Source organism: Silene latifolia, chromosome 3 (assembly GCF_048544455.1).
Source record: "Silene latifolia isolate original U9 population chromosome 3, ASM4854445v1, whole genome shotgun sequence".
Classification (NCBI taxonomy): Eukaryota; Viridiplantae; Streptophyta; class Magnoliopsida; order Caryophyllales; family Caryophyllaceae; genus Silene; species Silene latifolia.
In genome coordinates this window covers 114,240,611-114,264,278 of record NC_133528.1, presented here as the reverse complement: position 1 = coordinate 114,264,278, position 23,668 = coordinate 114,240,611, and the positions used below count along the sequence as shown (strand labels likewise).

Here is a 23,668-nt window from a genome sequence, read left to right as displayed (position 1 = left end):
TCACTAGTCATAAACTTAGTTCATCTCGTTTCGTCAAACATGTAAGTCTGAGGGTGTAAATCTCTCTTTATTATTGTTATTTACCTTTTTGTATCACTAATGTAAGATTTATGTCGAAAATACTTGTTAAAACCGATTTCTAAAACCGTGTTTAAAACCCTTTTTACGGATTACCAGAAGATAACCGTCGAGAAAGGACGCAGCAACTGCTGCGCCTCTTCGAAGGAGCGCAGTACCTGCTGCGCCTCTTCGTGAGGCTGCCGCAGTTCCTGCTTCCTTTCTTCTTCCTTCGTCCTCTGTAAGTTCGTCAACTTTTATTTGTTTTCGTTTGTTTTCAATTCTTTGATACAATAGCACAATAATTTCACATGTATATTATTTATCATCATTAATACGTTTAATTCATCATTAAAATTTGACTTAAATCCCTTATAATCCAATATTTGCGAGTTTTCGTCATTAAACTCAACCCGGGTTGTAGAAATTCGATTCATTCATATTGGGTTTCTGGAATTCGATCTTTGATATATTTTCATCTGTCTATTGTCATATTCGTCCTTAATTCGTCATGTTTAACCTATTTAGTTCACCCATATCACTAATCAATCTTTCATCCATGTAAATAATTCGTTTGCATTCGTCTCATCCATGTTTTATTGTTTTTATGACTCATTCATATGTAATTAATGTATTAAATCACTTCCATCCGAGTTAGTTATCATAACCAATCCTTAAAATCACCGATTAATATTAACGATTTGCGCTTCGGCTTCACGGCCCTTAACTCACCCTTGAACAGACGCAAAGAATCGCTGCGCCTCTTCCAAAGGGCGCGATCTTCTTTGCGCTGTTCGTGTTGACTTCTGTCTCTGAACCTCCGTTCTGCCTTGACCTAATTAATTAGTTTACGTATAATTAACTAGTAACCCTATTATCGCCTAATGATTTGTTCGTTAATTTATTCCTTTATTCTTTTTCTCAAATTATCCGTTTTAGAAGTATTTTCGACATAAATAGTTAAACCCATTGTAATTATTGTAAGTTTTATTATTGTAATTTTCTTTTATTATATTTATCCTTGTATTTTGTATCACTTGTATGTTTTCACATGTAATTGAACTTTAATCCCAACTTCGACCCCAATTAATTGTATGTTAAATTAATTGTTCACCGACTTAGTTAATCTTCACATGCTAGGATCAAAACTTGGATGTTGCATTGCATGCATATAATCGACGATATATCGAGTATAGATAATTTCCCTAATCATTAGTAGAGGCCGCTATCGAGTCGGGCGGGATTAGGTGTTCGATCAAAAGAGCTTCCTAATACGTACCCTCACCCCTTACTCCAGATCTCTGTGAACATCCGTGTTCATTGGCATTCACGAGAGTCATTCTAGACATAGAATGCTAAGGGTAACGAGTTCTTGGTGTTCATGTCACTACTTTGTGTCTTGACATGACACGAGGTATTCGAACGGTTCCAATTTCCCATAAAAATTGGTGGCGACTCCACAAATGCAAACGCTTGTTTCCCAAGCGCCCCCGTGGCCCCATGTCCATAGTTTGGCGACTCCGCTGGGGATAATACACTTACGTGTAGACAAAAGGGTGAAACTTGAACAAGGTTAGGGAATAGTTTGTACAAGACAATTGTCGGTTTTCATAACTCGGTCTTCCTAGATCGTTTCATTCGGCCTTCCTAGGCCCAACCCAACCCATTCGACCAATCGTCCCGTCTAAACGGTCCTAATTCTTATTTGGGCCTAAGGATGGATAGCGATTGACGTCATCCATACCATGATGCTTACTCTTGTTTGTATCAAGGACCTTCACTACTTGAGGAAATGGACTAGGAATCGGCCTTACTCTTGTTTGGTACGAGCCTCTCCACAGACTTCGGGTTTGATTGTTCGGTATGGCAACCCACCCTTTAAACCAAAACCCTTTTCAATGCACTCAGCATCCCGTTATAATGTTTGTACATTACGTGATCGCCATTTCTAAACAAAACCATGACGATTTTTGTAAAACCAAACCCCTTTTTTTTAAAAAATGTAAATTTCGAAAAAAAAGAGAGGCCCATGATTAGCGAAAAACCGAGTCGAAATTCTGTCCATTTGTCGAGTCAAAATTCGGGCCCAAGCCCATTTCAAAACCTCACTTCGAGTCCACTTCTACAACTACACTAAAGTTGACTAGGACTAACATTTTTCAAACCTTGGCATTTCTTCAAAAGCTCACTGACACAAGTGGTACACACCCACTTCACGAGTCAAAACATTTCTTTCTTAGTAAGTGTGTTAGAGTGGTCGATCGTGTTTTGATTCATCGTCGATCTCTTATCCAGTTTCTAAGATGCCTGAAACAAGTGACGTGAACTTCAACCAACTTCAAGATGGTAATGATCAAATCCTAACTGCGCTAGCTCAAATCCAAGTTACCCAAGACCAAGTGTATGATCGCCTCGACACCATCGAAGGCCGGATCTATGACGTAGAAGCGAGGTTGCCTCCTCGAGAAAGTGAAGTCGTTGATGACTTCGTGAATGACTCTAGGGACGAAAATCCTCCCATGGGAATGACTGCAGCTGAGAAAAGACTCCAATACTTAGAGGAGCAATTGATGTATCTTAAAGGGGATGACATTTATAGGGAGAATAATCGCAAGTATGAGGCCGTAAATTCCAAATTGCCAACCAACTTCAACATGACGGATATCCTTAAATTCAAGGGGCATGAAAACCCTTTGAACCATATCCGTGCCTTCAAGGATTACATGTTTATCAAAGGCATCAAACTCGAGATGTTCTTAAGGATCTTTCCTTCATCTCTTGACACCATCCCAAAGCAATGGTTCTACTCTCTAGAACACAAGAAGATCGCTACTTGGGAAGATGCCGCGATCGAGTTTGCTAAGCAATATGCGGATAATGCTGAGATCCAAGTTAACATGCGCACTCTAGAGGTTCTTACCCAAAATGACAAAGAAGGTTTCACCGACTTCCTAAGTAGGTGGAGGAAGACTAGTACCCAACTAGTTGAACGCCCGGATGAGGCTACCCTCGTAGAGAAATTCGTGGACAACTTAAAGCCCATCTATGCCAACCATTTGAGATACCAAAACATCAAAACTTTCAAGGACTTAACCGTACTAGGGACAAGAATTGAAGATGACATCCGTAAAGGGCTCTTGTCCAAAACGGTAGGTCGAGGATATCAAGGCTCAACAAGTCGTTCTTACGGCTCCACTAGCAAGACCGATGAAGTTAACCTCCTCGAGCCATCCAAGAAAAGTACCCCACCAAGGAAAGTCACAAATCTCGGGGACACTTACTCCAATGCTCTAAAAAGGTTAATGAAACAAGGCAAACTCCAACCCATAGGACCTACTCCCGAACCAGAAAAGAAGTCCAAGTTCTGGGACGAGAACTCATATTGCGAATATCATAGGGGTAAGGGACATGACACAGAAAAATGCTACAAGTTGAAAAATGTGCTTCAAGATATGATCGAGGATGGCCGACTACCAATACCGCCGGGAGTTAAGCCCAACAACACTCAGAATCCTCTTGGAATTCTAGTGATCACAAGTGAAGAATATACCTTAGATTGTTCACACCTCATTTCTCCAGTTGAAAACGAAATCCACGCAATCGAGAATGAAGGATTCTACTCTACCATTTCCCCTACCATCGCCGACTTCATCGCATGGGCAAAGAGTGTGGATAGGCAAGTTTGGGAATTGGAAAATGTGATGACAACTTTACATAACCCCAATGCGACACCTAAAGAACATGCGCCACTAGTCTTCTCTCAAGATGCTACTATGCAAGAAATAGTCGTCGTGGTTGATAAACTAGTCGACCAAATCACACAATTAGAGGACGAAATCATGAGAATGAGGGAACTAGCTACAGTCAATGAAGTATGGGCCGACGATGATGAAGACGAGTATCTCATTGAACACTCCCTAGTCAAGGAAATAGTCCAAAATGGTGAAGACCAAGATGTGGACCACCTAACTCGTTCGGGGCGTCCATATCAAAGTACTACTCAAAATGGTCCAACCAACGTTGTCACACAGAATGATAACGAAGATGATTCCACCGATCATTTGCTCAAGCAATTACAGAAGACAAAGGCTGATCTTTCAGTTTGGCAACTAGTAGCAAGCTCTTTCCCACATCGCCAAGCTTTACTGCAAGCTTTGGCCAAACTAAATGTAGCACATAATTCCACACCCGAAGATGTAGTCAACTTGGTCTTCCAAGAATCACCGAAGCTAAGTAATCCTATTACTTTCTCAGATGAAGATTTGCCACCCTTTGGCGCTAGTCACAACTTGGCTCTTAACATCACTGTCATTTGTTTAAAGAAGAATGTGCCAATGACCTTGGTAGATGATGGCTCCGCGGTCAACGTCATACCCCTGAAAACGGCATACAAACTAGGTATGAAAGAGTCGGATTGGACCCCCACCAATCAAGGTGTTCGCGCATATGATGGTACACGACGAAAAGTCGTAGGACTCGTTAACCTAACCATAGCCACATGGCCGATTGAGCGAAAGGTTAACTTCCAAATAGTGGACATTGAGGCTTCCTTCAACATACTTCTGGGAAGACCTTGGATTCACGCTTCCAAAGCGGTAACATCCACTCTTCACCAAAAGATCAAGATCCCATTAAATGGCAAAGTGGTGACGATTACTTCGTCACCCATCAAGGCTATAATCGAAAAGAAGTCGAATAATCAAGTCCTTGCAGATCCAGTATATGAACTTGGGGGCTTTCAAAGCATAAGTGTCATAGAAAGTGAATTGGCACCCCTATACTACGATCCCTACTCCAACTTGGTGGTCAACCACATACTCAAATCCCAGGGATACTTTCTTGGAATGCCTTTGAACCCTATCCGAAGAAACACCTTCGCACCCTACAAGGAAGGCAACTCAAAAAGAATACCACTTGGACTAGGGTACAAACCCACTAAAGAGGAAGTTCTCGAGATGCTCGCTCAAGTTCAAAACTGTAAGTACGTAGGAGTCCAAATGCGACCCTATCTCCCAACCCTAAATGGATATTTTGTTAAGGAAGGAAGTCTAGAACTCTTTCACGGATTTCCCGAACCTTGGCACTATCTCGAAAGGAAGCTAGCCGGAATCGATATCATTCACGATTGCTACTTCATTCCTCCAGAAACGGTTCCTACCGTTAAAGCTCGTCAAGCACCTTGCTTGGACGAACAAGCTGTTAGTCTACTATTTGGAGAAGATCGATTCGTTAGAGCCGCGCAAGATGAGATCATTACCATGATACTTCAAGACGACCACTTCAACCCTACCGCGTTAATCACAGAAACAAACGCGAACCAGCAGAAAGGATGGAGAAAGTCAATCAAGTGGACCAACAATCAAGGAAGACTCTTCAAGCTCACCACTGGAGAAGGAGAGATGTTCAAAGGAGAACCAGAAGACGATGAATTCGAGTCAGAGTCAGAGTCGGAGTCTAGAGAAGTCACTAAGGAGTCTCCTCCTGTCGTCACCCCTATTCCCTTTGTTTCTCCTAGCTTAGCCTCAAATAGTAACAGTAGTTCGGGAAATATCCCAACAACTGTCCCTTTACTGCCACTGACCACAGATCAGATGGCTTCTTTGTTTCAACTTTTCTCAAACTTTAATATGAATAAATCAGGTTCTGCTTACTCTTTGTGTTATCTTGAGTGCAATTCTGTTTTCGATGATACTGAGGAGGACCCAGATCCAGACTCAATTGAGATACCTCCCTACATAGCCAAAGAAATACTACAAGAGGGGGAAGGGGGACCAATAATAGAGAACACTGAACCTATCAATATAGGAACCGAACTAAAACCCCAAGAACTTAGGATAGGGACTACCTTGAACCCCACCGAAAGGGCCAGTTTCGTAGACCTCCTACACGAGTTCAAAGATGTTTTCGCTTGGTCCTACAAAGACATGCCAGGGATCGACAGGGATATCGCTGATCATAGAATCCTAATTAAGCCAGGTTTCAAGCCCGTAAAACAGAAGCTTCGCCGAATGAGAACAGAATGGGCTCTCAAGATCAAGGAAGAAGTTGATAAGCAATTCAAAGCCGGGTTCATCAAAGTTTCCGAGTACTCTGACTGGGTAGCCAACATAGTGCCCGTACCCAAAAAGGATGGGAGAATCCGTGTTTGTGTTGATTTTAGGGACTTAAACAAAGCAAGTCCTAAAGATGACTTCCCCCTACCATATATCGACATATTGGTGGACAATACCGCAGACCACACGTTACTATCCTTCATGGATGGGTACGCGGGTTATAACCATATCAAAATGGCCATAGAAGACATGCATAAGACCGCCTTTGTCACTCAATGGGAAACCTATTGCTATACGGTCATGCCGTTTGGGTTAATCAATGCCGGAGCTACATATCAACGCACCGCAACTAAACTCCTACATGACATGATGCACAAAGAAGTTGAGGTATACGTAGACGACATGATTGTCAAGTCCAAGGATAGAAAAGGGCATATTGTGAACCTTCGCAAATTTTTCGCAAGGCTACGAAAGTACAACATGAGACTCAATCCTCAGAAGTGCGCATTCGGAGTAACATCTGGCAAACTCCTGGGATACGTCGTTAGCCAACGAGGTATAGAAATAGACCCTTCCAAAATCAAGGCTCTGATCGAGATGCCACAACCTCAAACAGAAAAAGAAGTCAGAGGATTCTTGGGAAAAGTACAATATATAAGTCGATTCATATCGAAACTCACCATGATTTGTGAACCTATCTTCAAGAAACTAAAGAAAACAGATCACACCATGTGGGATGATGACTGTCAGAAGGCATTCGACCGAATCAAGGAGATATTAGCTAAGCCACCAGTGCTCATGCCACCTCAACGAGATCAACCTCTTGGTTTGTATCTCACAGTTACCGAAACGGCCATGGGCGTCATGCTAGCTCAAACCGTAGGAAAAGAAGAAAGGGCTATCTACTACCTTAGTAAGAATTTCTTGGAGTACGAGTGCAAATACTCACAACTCGAAAAGACATACCTCGCTCTTGTGTGGGCAACGAAGAAGCTACGCCACTACATGCTTAGCTACTCCGTCAAGATATACTCCAAAATGGATCCAGTCAAATATCTCTTTGAGAAACCCGTCCTCAACGGACGCCTAGCAAGATGGACTTTGATGCTCTCAGAGTTCGATCTCAAATACGTGCCTCTAAAAGTTATAAAAGGGCGCGCCGTTGCCGAATTCTTTGCAGAAAATCCCATCAATGATGCACAAACAATAGATACTTGGTCATTCCCAGACGAGGATATACTCCAAACCGATGTAGACTCCTGGGACCTTTACTTTGATGGAGCATCAAACTTAAGAGGATTTGGAATAGGAGTGTTGCTCATTTCTCCTGAAGGCGAGCATACACCAATCTCTGTCAAACTCGACTTTGAGGTGACAAATAATGCGGCAGAATACGAAGCTTGTCTCATTGGACTACAAGCGGCAGTGAGCTTAGGCATTAAAAACCTCCGATTTCATGGGGATTTGTCCCTAATCATCAATCAAGTTACGGGATCTTGGAAAATCCGGAGCGAAAGCCTAGCACCTTATCAAGCCAGGATAGACCAAGTCACCCAATTCTTTGATCACGTGACCTATCTACACCTACCTCGGGAAGAAAATCAATTTGCAGATGCTCTTGCAAAACTTGCATCTTTGATTAATATGCCAGATGACATGGTGGAAATGCCTTTATGCATCAAACGACGGTCGGAGCCAGCTTATGTCCACCAAATCACCGATGAAGAGGAAATCACAGAAGAACCATGGTTCCAAGCAATCCTTAATTTCAAGCTCAACGGTACCTATCCACCAGATATGGACAAAAGGGGACAACGTGCTATACGCTTACTAGCTTCCCAATACGTTCTCATGCAAGGGGAATTATACAAAAGAACACCTTTTGGTGTAATCCTACGTTGCCTTGATCATTCACAGGCGCGGAAAGTGATGTAAGAAGTCCATGATGGAGAATACGGTCCTCACATGAGTGGGCCCATGATGGCAAAGAAAATCACACGTTTGGGGTATTATTGGACCACAATGGAATCCGATTGCATCAAATATGTAAGACATTGCCACAACTGCCAAATCTTCGGGAATGTACAGCATGTCCCTCCTTCATTGCTCTATACAATGACATCTCCTTGGCCATTTTCTGCCTGGGAAATTGACATAATCGGGAAGATAACCCCAGCTGGAACAGGAGGTCACTATTTCATCCTAGTGGCAATCGACTATTTCACCAAATGGGTAGAAGCGGCTTCTTACACTAGTCTCACGGCTAAAAACGTAGCAAAGTTCATACAAAACAACATCATTTGTCGATACGGTTGCCCACATGAGATCATTAGCGATAATGGATCACATTTCCAAGCTGAGACTGAGTAATTTCTGGCCAAGTACAAAATTAGGCATCACCACTCTTCGCCATATAGACCACAGACTAATGGCGCGGTAGAGGCAGCAAACAAGAACGTTGTCACAATTCTCAAGAAAATGATTGACAACTATCGAGATTGGCCAAGCAAGATACCCTTTGCTTTGTGGGGATATCGCACATCAGTTAGGACGCCCACTGGGGCCACCCCTTTCTATTTGACCTATGGCATGGAAGATGTACAACCAGTCGAGTTAGAAATACCATCATTGCGCATCTTACTCGAAAGTCAAATCCCAGAAGCCGATTGGAAGAGGGATAGATATGAAGAACTCATCCTCCTGGATGAACGTAGGCTACGCGCATTACATAATGTCCTAACCTATCAAGCATGTATCAAACGAGCCTTCAACAAAAGGGTAAAGCCGAGGAACATCAAGGAAGGAGACTTAGTACTCAAGTCAGTTAGAGCTCTTTTACCTGTCGATCCACGGGGAAAATTAAAACCTAATTGGGCCGGACCATTTCTAGTCAAGTCCATACTTCCAGGGGGTGCGGTTAGAATCACAGGCCTAGATGGGAATGAATTTGCCAACCCAACAAACCTTGACCAATTAAAACGGTATTATGCCTAGAATAGGAACAAAAACGCGCCTCGCGTAACCTCACGTGTCGCTCTTGTGGCACTAAATAAACGGCCCCTGGCCAAAGCTGAAATAAGCCAATGTCATTCTCCTCTTGCATTTTGACAAATCGTCATCCTCATTTCATCAAATAAACTAAATTTGCACCTTTAGAGTAAGTAAAAAGCTCATGCTTATCTTCTAAGTTCATTACAAGCTCTTGCTTAGAACAATTATTCTTTTACATTTACTCGAACTACGCGCAAAGGTTTGATTTCATTTTTTAAATGAATACGTAGGCAATCCTTCACGGGATACAACCCACTAATTTCAAAATGTAAATAGAAGGACATTTGCAATTGCACTTGGAATACGATAAGAATAATGAATAGAAAATCACAAACGACTTCATAACCAATTAACCTCTTTATTTTCATTCATTCCTAATAATAATAATACGTTACATAATAATAATGCCAAGTAAAAATAAAAAATAGGCTAAGATTCTAAAAACCCCACCTTCTTATTACAATAATAATAATAGTAAATAATAATAAAGACTTGGGCTATTTCTCCATCTTCCCTTTGCCCTTATCATTCTTGTCGTATTTCTTGTCACGATCCCGAGCCGGACGCTCTTGCGCCACTTCGGACCTAATCACGAACGGTCTTTCTCGCGGTCTAGCCTTCCCATTCTTGTCAATCACTTTGCCCACGGCAGGAGAGGTCTTCGGTTTCTTCGAAGGATGAACAACTCGAAACCCGACTTCCTCCTCTCCCTCAGTCAGATGCTTCTCTTTCTCCTTTTCCACCTCGCGCACCTTATAGTCAACGGGCTCGCACTTCCTCAATCTCTCGCGCTCCTCTGGAGTAGTGACTTTCCTCCATCGCAGGTAGGAGTCCGACACCCATAAGGCACTAACAGAAGAGTTCAAGAACCATACATTTCTTTGAGCCCATTTAATGGCCCACTCCCTTCGACTCTCAGTAGTAAGCACCACGGCAGTCTGCGGGACAGTGTCAAGCTTCGAGATTGTCTGTTTTAGTCCAACCTGTCTCATCAGCCTCTCCGGGAAGATGCATACCATGAATTCCAAGCCAGGAATGCGCACAGATCGGGTAGGATCCAAGGAAGATACTCCGGTGACGGATTTGAGGTGCCACCATGGTACAATCCACCTAATCAAGGGGCTATCATCACTCTTCAATTTATTCTCCCAATAATTGCAGACCCGAGTGAAGTCCACCATGTAAAACCTGGTCCTCATTGCAATCGAACGAGCATGATAAGAAAGAACATGAACTGGGGGCTCGATCAATCGAAGACGCTCCATAAGCCAGACCTACCAAAACCGGGTATTAGAATGACAAAAAAAAACGAAAAAAAAAAACGAAAAAAAAAACGAAAAAAAAGAAAGAAAAGAAAAGTGTTCTTTTACCTGCAAAATAAAGGGACTTCCCAAATACGGTAGGTCGCGATTGGCCTTCCTATTATCCAAGCCCAATAGGATCTCTCCTAAACATAAACAGGCTGGGCTCCTGCGTAGCTCCATTTGCTCAACTAGGCCCAGGAGACGAGGATCGCCTCTCAAATCTTCATCCACATGCCCTTGAAGGACATATACATGCAACAAGCAAAACCCGAATGGCCTTTGCCTAGCAACATAAGAGACGGTGGGGTCGGCCTTATTAATGAATCGGTCAATAAAGTCCAACATTCGCACTCCTTTCGAGGTCACTAGACGGTCCACCTCAATTCTTGACAATCCAAGCAAGTCTCTAAATTTGTTCTTATACCCTTGTGAAGTAGATGGAATAGCAGGCAAGTGTTCTGGGTCCTACCCACCAATGGCAGCAATTTCTTCAGGAAATGGGCAAATATCACCTCCGGGAAACGCAAAAACTGTTGGAGCTTGTGTCCTCCACAAATTAGTGTGATAACATTTGTAAATCTCTTACAGGTTCACAAGGGTATACTTCGTATATTTACTCAGTTGATTAACGTTTACCTAATAACGGTTGGCTTGCTAGAAAGTTTGACGTTATTATCATACAGATGGCGGTGATCAACTGGTCCCTAAAGGTCACACCTATAGGATGTGTTTGAGAAATGTGGTTATAGAAATATAATCACATTGATGCCCAAAATGACTAAAAAGTTAGTCGATGTGTTGATGAGATAATTATTTAATGAAAATTAAATAATATTAGTTGAGACAATTAATCTGTCAATTAAGTAAATTAAATATAATAAGTTATATTTAATTAAATATATATAATGTTAGTTTGGACGAATTAATCTGTTAATTCGTAATTAAATATAATCAGTTGTATTTAATATCAACAAGATGAATGTGTCATAGTGGTAATAGTGAGGGTACACATACCAAGAGGTCATGAGTTCGATCCTCACTAGACGACAATTCAACACATATTAAAGCACTTCGTTCAGATCGGGGTGGCGAATATCTTTCAAATGAGTTTGATCAACACCTGAAAGACTGTGGAATCGTTTTGCAGTTAACTCCACCTAGAACACCTCAATTGAATGGTGTGTCCGAACGGAGAAATCGAACCTTACTTGATATGGTTCGATCCATGATGAGTCACACCGTAGTGCCTGATTCATTATGGGGTTATGCTCTTTTGTCACCGCTCTTATACTTAACCGAAGTCTGTCTAAAGCTGTCGACAAGACTCCATATGAAATGTGGAAGGGAACGGTCCCCAACTTGTCCTTTATTCGGGTTTGGGGCTGCGAGGCTTATGTCAAGTGGAGACACGAGGATAAGCTCGGCCCGCGATCGGTCAAGACATACTTTATAGGTTATCCAAAAGGAACATTTGGTCATTACTTCTATTCGCCTACCGAACATCGAGTTTTTGTTGTGGCTAGTGCGACGTTCTTAGAGAAAGAATTTCTCGAGAACAAGACGAGTAATAGAACCTTCGAGCTGTCGGAGATTCCAGAACCAACAACCGAGGAACAGATGGAGGAAGATGTACCTCCAACTGATGATACGGTTAATATTTCTGAGGAACCTAGAAGGTCGGGTAGAGACTCTCATCCTCCGGATAGATACATTGGTATGGTCGAGGAGAATGACGTTTTACTCCTAGAAAGTAATGAACCCGCAACCTATAAAGGTGCTATGGCCTGTTCCGACTCAAAGCTATGGCTCGAAGCCATGCAATCCGAGATGGACTCCATGTATGAGAATAACGTATGGGATCTAGTTGATTTACCTAATAAGGTAAAACCTCTACAGTGCAAATGGCTTTACAAAATAAAGCGTTCTGTAGACGCGCAACCAGATATCTATAAGGCACGGCTTGTGGCAAAAGGTTTCACTCAAGTGCAAGGATTGCATTATGATGAGATTTTTGCACCTGTAGTCATGCTACGTTCCATTCGGATAATCTTAGCGATTGCCGCATTTCATGATTATGAGATTTGGCAAATGGATGTGAAAACCGCCTTCTTAAACGGTTATTTGGAGGAAGAGTTGTACATGGTGCAACCCGAAGGTTTCATAGATCCTGAGCATCCTAAGAAAGTATGCAAGCTTAAGCGTTCCATTTACGGACTTAAGCAAGCTTCTCGGAGTTGGAATCATCGTTTCGACCAAGTGATAAAAGAGTATGGTTTCACTCGATCGGTCGAAGAACCATGCTTATCAAGTCGAGTGGGAGCAAGATTGTATTCTTGATATTGTATGTCGATGACATACTCTTGATTGGGAATGACATTCCTCTCCTTTCTTCGGTTAAAGAATGGTTGAAGAACCATTTCCAGATGAAAGATCTGGGTGAGGCACATCGCATTTTGGGAATCCGTATCTACAGAGATAGATCACGACGGACGTTATCACTTAGTCAGGAGTCTTATTTGGATAAGGTTCTTGAGAGGTTCAATATGACCAACTCCAAGAAGAGGAACCTTCCTATGACGACTGGGATGCAGTTGAGCAAGTCTCAGTCACCCACGACGCCTGAAGGGATTGAGCGCATGAGTCGTGTTCCTTATGCATCTGCAATAGGATCGATCATGTATGCCATGATATGCACACGTCCAGACGTGGCATATGCATTGAGTATGACGAGTCGGTACCAAAATACTCCAGGTGAAACACACTGGATAGTAGTCAAAAATATCCTCAAGTACCTACGGAGGACTAAGGATTGGGTATTGACTTATGGAGGCGATACTAAGTTATGCGCAACCGGTTACGCAGATGCTAGCTTCCAAACGGATCGAGATGATTCAAAATCTCGGTCCCGGGTTCGTCTTCACTCTTAATGGTGCTGCGTTCAGTGGAAGAGTTCCAAACAGAGTGTTGTAGCAGATTCTACTATCAATCCGAGTACTATGCCGCTTCGGAGGCAGCAAAGGAAGCGATATGGATGCGTCAATTCTTACAAGGGCTTTCGGTAGTTCCTAGTTCGAATTACCCGATCACCATCTATTGTGACAATAGAGGTGCCATCTTCCAGGCTAAGGAGCCAAAGTCTAGCAACAAATCTAGACATATACTTCGGAAAGCTCACCTGATCCGTGATTACGTGGAGCAAGAAGAGATAGTGATTGACAAGATTGCGACGGATGATAACATCGCAGATCCTCTCACCAAACCGTTGAATTATGATAAGCATGTAGGGCATGTTAATTCCATGGGAATTAAACATGTTCCTGAGTTGTAGTACTTGATTATGGATTTGATACATTATCTTTTTCATATATTATTTATAACTTCATCGTTTTATATATAATATTTTGTTTTTCATGTGGATTGTTCGACAACATTGAACGCCACAAAGTGAACTGAATTACATTATATTTGTTTTGGTCCGTAATCGCCAATGTGAGCTGATAACTCCGGCTATTATATTGTGCAGTCGATTGATGGTGGGTTCAACGAGCCATAAGTTAAACGATTGACTAATCGATCACAGATACGAGATTATGACGATACCTCGTAGGACAACTTTTTGTGACAACGTAATGGAGTCCTAAATGTTTAATAACATTCGGTGCCAGGTCGTGGATAGGACATCCATTGTGTTCCTAAAGTCGATTCTTTTGACTATCAACCTGTCTCTTGAGATTAAGGCGCTTTTGGGTGACTTTGGTTTCTTTCTCACGGTCTCACCGTGAATCGGGCTAAGTAGATTTTTTCCGGGTCATTTCATACTGTGCTTACATCTGCAGGATTCGAGTTGAGGAAAATATCCAACCCTTATCGGTATAGTTATTTCTCGGGGCCACTCGAGGAGTTGTAATTGAAATGCATGGCCATGCTCGAATGTTGATTCGTTTATCGGTTAAATTCTTGTCTAGTCGGGAAACCACTCTTGATATTGATCGCTTGTAAAATACGACCTTTGTGAATTCGGATTTGCAAATTGTTTTACATTGAGTGGGAGAAATTTTATAGGATATGAGAATCGGTTATCGCACATACACTTGTGAGGACAAGTGGGAGTTTGTTGGAGCTTGTGTCCTCCACAAATTAGTATGATAACATTTGTAAATCTCTTACAGGTTCACAATGGTATACTTCGTATATTTAATCAGTTGATTAATGTTTACCTAATAATGGTTGGCTTGCTAGAAAGTTTGACGTTATTATCATACAGATGGCGGTGATCAACTGGTCCCTAAAGGTCACACCTATAGGATGTGTTTGAGAAACGTGGTTATAGAAATATAATCACATTGATGCCCAAAATGACTAAAAAGTTAGTCGATGTGTTGATGAGATAATTATTTAATGAAAATTAAATAATATTAGTTGAGACAATTAATCATCAATTCGTAAATTAAATATAATAAGTTATATTTAATTAAATATATATAATGTTAGCTTGGACGAATTAATCTGTTAATTCGTAATTAAATATAATCAGTTGTATTTAATATCAACAAGATGAATGTGTCATAGTGGTAATAGTGAGGGTACACATACCAAGAGGTCATGAGTTCGATCCTCACTAGACGACAATTCAACACATATTATATATTTTTGGAAAGACCAAAAATAAGGAGCTGATAGTCCTTATTTCGGTCTGATGGCCGAAAATTAGGAAAGAATTATTCTTTCCTAATTAACTCGATAATTCGGTCAGTATAAAAAGAAAGGGAGCGAATTATTTCTACCTAATGCTTTTTCTTGACCTTGCCTCCTCTCTCTCATCACAAAACACAAAACAACTAAATTTTACAGAAAATTTTAGATTGATTTCTAGCATAATCAAAGGGCATATCTCATATCGTCTTGGGTGCAACTAATAGGCGAACATCAATTTTGATATTGTTCTTAGGCCATATTTGCTAGGACCGAAGGTTAATTCTAAATCCTTATACTTTGTTTATGTATTTTGTTTATGACCGTTAATCATCATTGTTAAATTCGTTATAATCCTTCTAGTTTAAGGGAAGTATACAGATTATTTCCCACAAAAACATGATAATTCGGATCCCAGTAATCAAGACAAGCATCTAGGAATGGTTTGACAACCTTGATAAGCTTCAAACTCAACAAAGATCCAAGATTATAAGCACCCATATCGTGCTTCTCCATGTTTGAAAACTCGTTGGTCCACTCTTTTAGACGAATCTCCAAAGTATTCATGATGAGTGATTATATTGAGAATTTTATGTAATAAGACGAAGAAGAGACGGAAGAATTGTGTGAATAAAATCTCTATCGACGTATCTATTTATACTAAAATCTGTTTCCTAAAATCCGCCAGGACGGATACACCTGGGAACAGGCGCAGCACCTGCTGCGCCTCTTCAAAGGGACGCAGCTCCTACTGCGCCTCTTCCTCAGCTTTGTTTCTGTGAATTTCCGCGTTGGATCTTTCCTAATTCCTTGACGAATAATTTCCTATTCCTACGGGTTATTGTTTTGGTAAATACGTCAAAATTACCATAATTCGTGTTTCCTAAATTCGCGGGCACGCATTTCGAGGCAATATCAGCATTTTCGTCATTTTAGCACACTTACATAGTTCTTTCTATTTTTTCTTTTTCGGGGAATCATTTCTCCAATGTAATTTATTTCAAACTTATATACCTCTTTTATTTATTTCTTTTCTGGGGAAACATTTCACTCCCGTCCTACATTACATTTCTAACTTATAGATCCCTATTTTTTCTTTTTTTTTTAGGGGGTAACCCTCCCTACCGTCCGGTCATTTCCGGTAAATTTTTTTCATTTTTGGCACTTATGAGTCTTTTGCTTTGCGCTAATTTAGGCCATATGTATATACAAATGTATGCTCTACGTGATTTCTATGTAAATTTCGGCAGCATGACGGCACAAACCGTCATCCACCAAATCTGTTCAAAGCTAACCTGCAGGTACAAGCAACACAACCCAGCAGCAAAGGCACTCAGGCCATCATATATACAACCAAAAGGAAAATGTACAACAAACTGGGGGCTCGAGCCCCAAGCAAAATCTAAAATGATACAAAATGTAGGTCCTAAATTGTACAAATGTGCAAGATACAAACAACAACAAAACAAAACTACCGTCGGTCGCCCTCTAACTCCGCAACTCTCGCCTCGAGAGCAGCAACCTCGGCGTCACGAACCTCGAGCTCCCTCAGCAAGCGAGCTGTCTCCTCCTGAGACTGGGCCAACTCGCGCTCCAGCTCACTCCTCTCCTGCAAACAACAAATTGGCTCATGTCAATCATTTCAATCAATTACAAGAAAAGTTGGAAAATCAAAATTAGGAAGAAAAGACATAAACGAAAGGTTCATACCTGACGACCTCGACCGCCGATAAGTGCCTCGATGGCAGTAGCTCTTAGCCGGTTGGTCACCCTCCATAACGCCACAAACCGAGACGGCGCAACCTACATTTTCAGAAAGAAGTTCTTAATAATTGGACAAGTTCAATCATATGTGTTCTTACACAAGAAAATCATACAAATCAAAAGCTCACCCTCCGAATCAGATGCTGCCAATCGTCCAGGCCAGCATCCGTCACAGCTACGTCAAAGTCACGCAGCTCGGAGATCGTCGTCCTCCCGGTCGCGTCAGTGTACTCAAGGGTCTCGGGGTACTCTGGGGGCTCGATGCCCGCTGCCTCGACCTCCTGCAAATTCAAATGTTGCTCATTAATCGATGATCTTTCATCATATTCTCAAGATCAGCAAAAATAAAGGAGGATAAAACACTTACCACAACCGGCCAGTACGCCAGCCTCCCGTAGAGGAACGCCGAGTAGTCCTCACCAGGAAGTAGGAGGGCGTCACCACCAACGCCAGCCAAGTCAGCCTCCCTCTCAGCCTCAGAAGGTTCCCTAAACATCGTCCTAGGAGGATCGATAGGAACCGTCAAAACATCCCGAGAGCACTGACGAGCCAAGCGCTCGCTGAAGTACCACACAGGACCCATCGGCGTCCTCAGCAGCAGCCGGCTCGAGCTCCTAGGTCGAAGGACCTCAGCCACAAAAGGAGGCGCGCCAGCGTACTCCGCCCAAGGCCTGGGCACCCACTGGGGAAAGACAAACAGGGAATCATTCTTATCATCGTTTGAAAAGTGATAAAGAAGCAAAACAAATATTAGTGAGATGCTCACGCTTTCCAGCTGAAGAGCGTTCACGTCCCGCCGGTAGACACCGTGAGAGGAGCGCTTGCTCCTCGTCCGACACATCACCCAATCCTTCACAACGGGATAGGCCTTCTCCAGCGGCTCCGTCCTCTTGGGCGAGAGGCTCGGAAAGTAGGAGTACACCCACGCCTGTGAAGCAAGATAGTCAATAAACGATCTTTCGTAATTTGATAAGGAAAGGAAATGATCTCAGTCTAAATGAAGGTTCGTACCTCCAACAGTAGTCCAGGGCCGACAGCACCAGGAGAAATCCCCTTCTCCATCAACTCCGGACGAATCATGGCCCTCATGAAGCGGATGAGGACCGCAAAACCAGCAGTGACCCAGTCCCAACGTCCTAGGGAGCTCAGGTCAGAAAGGAAGGGGAGAAGCTTCGTCGACAGCCTCTCTCCCTTGTCTCCAAGGTAGATCGAAGACAGAAACCACCAAAACCACAAGCGGGCCCTCTGCTCAGCTGTACAGGGAGGAGGAGCCGTCTCTCTCCCGTCAATCACCACCAGCGCCGGGGTCTTCCCCGCAAAGTAGTCTCGGACATAAGAACTCGGCACCAAACCAGACACTGTAACAGCCTTCGGCGATAAGTTCCAGCCGATCAACCTCCTAGCCTCGGTCGACTCCACCCTCATGGCAGTCTCCGGCCACTCCACCACCTCAGGCCCACACGGCAGACCAGAGATCATGCCGTAGTCCTCCAACGTGACTCCCACCTCACCAAAAGGCATGTGAAAAGTGGAAGTCGTGTCCCAGAATCGGTCCAAGAAAGCGCGGACCAGGCTAAGGTTAGCCTGCAACTTCCTCTTCGCGATATCCCTCCAAGCCTGCACCAAGGCACCAAATGCTCCCCGCTCGATCATGGCGCGCTCCTCCGCCGATAGCCTCTCGTAACACTCCATAGCCGTCGTGTAGACCGAGAACGATCTGATGTTCCTGGCCTCCTATTGTGATTTGAAACAAAAGCTATCTTTAGTTTGAATAAAATTGGAAGAGATATGAGCAAATGGAATGAAGAAGATGAATGATGAGTAATGAATTCAAGATTACCAAGCTTTTCACCGTCCTATAGGACAGGTGACCCTCCGCGGCCCAAAGCAAGTGCCTGTTGTCCCAGGTCTCAGCCCACGCAGGTGCTCCCCTCAGCTGACGACCTCCTCGCCCAATGTTGGCCCGCCTCGGGGCCTCCTCCATCTCAGCAGCCTCCTCCTCTCGGACCTCGTCCGCAGCAGCCATCACCGCAGCGGTGAAAGGCTCCTCCAAAGCCTCCTCGATAGCACGAGAAGGGTCAACAGCAGTGTCTATCTCCATGGGAGCTCTCCCAGAAGTAGAAGCCTCATCACCTGCAACGTTAAAGTAAATTTAGGCCGCGTCAAGTGACGACGAGCCTTGATTAGGGATTTTCGAGCTTTCGGAAGCCCTGAAATCGCTCTTTTCTCACCATCTTTGGCCGTATTCCCACAAACCCGATCACTCATGTGGTAATTTGGGTCAAGTCAAGCCTAAGTTGAAGCCTAGTCATGGGTACAAGTCGAAATTTCGGCAGCATTTCATTATAATGGCGATTGTGCCCTAGAAAAGTGTCCTGAAAAAGCCGTCGCAAACCAAAATTCCGAGATGGTAGGAAGTTTACCCATCATCCAAGGATCCCAAATATCAAGTTTCATTGCAAATGGGCAATCCTAAGGCCATTTTCGAAGCAATTTACGGTTTAGCTGTGAAACCGTCTCAATTTCACTCAAATGCTCAAAACTCAACGAAAGTTCGAAACAAATACATGGTTCTGAACCTTATACTACCAATTAGCCATTTACATAATCAATTTTGCAAGGCAAGGTCATTTGGGGGAAAAGCCCCAAATTTTCGACATTTTAGGGTTGGAAACCCTAATTTTGTCGATCAAATTCATCCATTATAGAAGATTAATGCAAGAATGATATACATACCTCGATTAATCATGGTGAATGCAAGCTTTTGGATCAAATTTTGGCGGAAATGGTTAAGATTTGAGAGAGAAATTGATAGTTTGTGTTTCGAACAAATGAAATGAAGCCCTCTGTTTATCGCGTTTTTACGCAGAAAAGACACACTTAGGAACAGACGCAGCAGGCGCTGCGCCTATTCCGAGAGACGCAGCTCTTGCTGCGCCTCTTCCTTAGCTTCCCTCCATACGAGTTTTCAAAAATTCGTTATGAGTTCGTTATTTGTGGGTCCATCTTTGGTGCGCCTCTTCCTCAATGCCATTTTATCTTTTTGGTCCGTTTGACGATTAATTCTTCGTTCAGACCCGCATTTCTGAGCCAACTGCAGATTATTATACATTATTTATCGCTTCCAAGACCTTGCTTGTCACAACGAGCAGGTATTCCTTCACGGGTGTTTCGACACGCCTTCATTATATTCCCTAGCGAGAGTAAGCGGATCGACAATACCTCTCGAGACATGGAGATACATTCCTGATAAGGTTTCCCAACACGGGAGTACACGACATACAATCGTCCCTTCTCAAGTTCTTTCGAAGTTTGTTTGAAGACGACCCAAGCAGATTTCTCCCAGCAGTTCCCGCCTGTGTCCTGCTACTCACAACATTTCTTGTTTCCCCGCGGAGTGCGATAAAGGTGTCGTTCTCCAGAAGTTCCCAAACCAGTAGAGTTCTTACACTCAAGCCTTAGTTACCCCTTAGTTTGAACTTATATTCGGGCCTCCTTCCCGTTGATGCTTTCCTTTAGGGCCCCACACCTTAACACCAATCCTTATTTATCTTTTAGGTCTTACCCTTTAGCTCCTACACTTACCCTTTAGCTCCTACGCTTACCCTTAGCTGCTATGCACCTCCGGAAGCATCTCGAGAAGAAGTCTCAGGTATGATCTCTTCTTATGGCTGACGAGCCTCCCTACGTAGTTTAATGGACTTTAAACGACCCTCCCCGATAGTGGACAGACTCTAAAATGTTCCCGACGACAGGTCCTTGGCTCAGACCCCTTGAGCCGCCTCGCGTCGCCATAGTCGTCAGGTTGTAATCTTCGATTGACCTGATGGCTATACTTTGATTTTCGCCTTGTCTAAGCCTCAGTCAAAGTGGGGGCTCTGTAGATACCTCATTTCTGCACCTTCCGCAAACCACCCGGTGATGATTTGGGCCGCATGTTTGGTACGCGGAACGATTTGTGACAGTTCGTAAGTTTATCGTCAAGTAATTGCTCAAACACTGATGTCTACCTCTTAGTTGACATCTACGCGCCGATACGGTCGTTTTGACAGTAATTAGAGTACATTTGGAGTCCGGGCCTAAAACCGTCTTCATTTTCTGATAACCGTTAAATCCCGAGTCAGAATGTTCTGGAATGTTCCGGATATTTCTATTCCATATTTTATAAATCTTTTACAATCTTTTAATCTTTGGTAAACAATTTCCCGTAATATTCATACAAAATATTAAGGAAAATAAGATAATCCCGTTATTCCATCAACCAAACACGGAAATCTTTCTTCCGCAGGAGGAAACCACCTGGGAATAGACGCAGCAGGTGTTGCGCCTCTTTCAAGGGACGCAGTGACTGCTGCGCCTCTTCCCAGGTCCTTTTCTGCGTATTTTTCGTATCTTTTTCATATCTTTTCGAGATTCACTTCCAAAGTCTCTTCGAAAACCCTATGCCTTCACGTGATTAGTATAAATAGGAGCCTTCGTTCCTCATATTTCTCACTCGAGTGTCCGCCCTTCTCTTCTCCCTTTGCATTCTAGACCACGTTCTTACTTTTTGGCGTCTACGTGCTTGAACATTCGACCACGTAAGCTCGGATCCTTCTGAGTACCAGCCTCATTTGCATGACCGACCAATTTGACCAACTCCACAATCAATCAACTTAATTAATCTTAATCGTTTTCCTCCTACGAGGGCACTTTCGTTACATTCGCGTCGAGCATCACTAGTCATAAATTTAGTTCATCTCGTTTCGTCAAACATGTAAGTCTGAGGGTGTAAATCTCTCTTTATTATTGTTATTTACCTTTTTGTATCACTAATGTAAGATTTATGTCGAAAATACTTGTTAAAATCGATTTCTAAAACCGTGTTTAAAACCCTTTTTACGGATTACCAGAAGATAACCGTCGAGAAAGGACGCAGCAACTGTTGCGCCTCTTCGAAGGAGCGCAGTACCTGCTGCGCCTCTTCGTCTTCGTGAGGCTGCCACAGTTCGTGCTTCCTTTCTTCTTCCTTCGTCCTCTGTAAATTCGTCAACTTTTATTTGTTTTTGTTTGTTTTCAATTCTTTGATACAATAGCACAATAATTTCACATGTATATTATTTATCATCATTAATACGTTTAATTCATCATTAAAATTCGACTTAAATCCCTTATAATCCAATATTTGCGGGTTTTCGTCATTAAACTCAACCCGGGTTGTAGAAATTCGATTCATTCATATTGGGTTTCTGGAATTCGATCTTTGATATATTTTCATCTGTCTATTGTCGTATTCGTCATTAATTCGTCATGTTTAACCTATTTAGTTCACCCATGTCACTAATCAATCTTTCATCCATGTAAATAATTCGTTTGCATTCGTCTCATCCATGTTTTATTGTTTTTATGACTCATTCATATGTAATTAATGTATTAAATCACTTCCATCCGAGTTAGTTATCATAAGCAATCCTTAAAATCATCGATTAATATTAACGATTTGCGATTAAAACTTCACGCCAGAACTCACCACTTGGAATGACGCAAAGAATCGCTGCGCCTCTTCCAAAGGACGCAGTCTTGCTGCGCCTGTTCCAGGTTGACTTCTGTCTCTGAACCTCCGTTCTGCCTTGACCTAATTAATTAGTTTACGTAAAATTAACTATTAATCGTATTATCGCCTAATGATTTGTTCGTTAAGTTATTCCTTTATTCTTTTTCTCAAATTATCCGTTTTAGAAGTATTTTCGTCATAAATCGTTAAACCCATTGTAATTATTGTAAGTTTTATTATTGTAATTTTCTTTTATTATATTTATCCTTGTATTTTGTATCACTTGTATGTTTTCACATGTAATTGAACTTTAATCCCAACTTCGACCCCAATTAATTGTATGTTAAATTAATTATTCACCGACTTAGTTAATCTTCACATGCTAGGATCAAAACTTGGATGTTGCATTGCATGCATATAATCGACGATATATCGAGTATAGATAATTTCCCTAATCATTAGTAGAGGCCGCTATCGAGGCGGGCGGGATTAGGTGTTCGATCAAAAGAGCTTCCTAATACGTACCCTCACCCCTTACTCCAGATCTCTGTGAACATCCATGTTCATTGGCATCCACGAGAGTCATTCTAGACATAGAATGCTAAGGGTAACGAGTTCTTGGTGTTCATGTCACTACTTTGTGTCTTGACATGACACGAGGTATTCGAACGGTTCCAATTTCCCAGAAAAAAATTGGTGGCGACTCCACAAATGCAAACGCTTGTTTCCCAAGCGCCCCCGTGGCCCCATGTCCACAGAACTGCTTTTGACTTTACCGGCTAAACTAGCTAACATAAGACGGCCAGGGGCGCAGGGCCATCATCAAGGAACAATTAATCAGCAAAGGTTGGTGATTTATCGTAATTCATAACGTATACAACATACGTAATTATTAGAGTATAAAACCGATCTTGGGACTCCAACCTGACTAGTAATACACAATTAAGAACATGATTAAATCTAAAAAACCAAAAAAGTATAGAATCGGTGATACAAATGAAAAACTTACATACCGATTAAATCTATGCCTCGAATTAGTGAAGGCAGTGATTTGGGAAATGGTAACAGAAGTTGCATCCATGGCGTCTACACAAAGAGATCAAAAAATGGAAGAAAAGATCTAAGGGTTGTAGTGTTTGTGTCGAAAAATTGCGACTTTTCTTTGGTAAAATGAGGGAAGGGAGTTGGTAGCTGCTACCAAACGTACGTGTTCG

At 42.4% G+C, this 23,668-nt stretch overlaps 1 pseudogene; it reads right to left on the bottom strand.

Annotated features, from left to right (window-relative positions):
• LOC141647873 (ferrochelatase-2, chloroplastic-like) overlaps window positions 1–23,575 on the bottom strand; it is a 56,303-nt pseudogene extending 32,728 nt beyond the window's left edge.
• Between the last annotated feature and the right edge of the window lie 93 nt (window positions 23,576–23,668).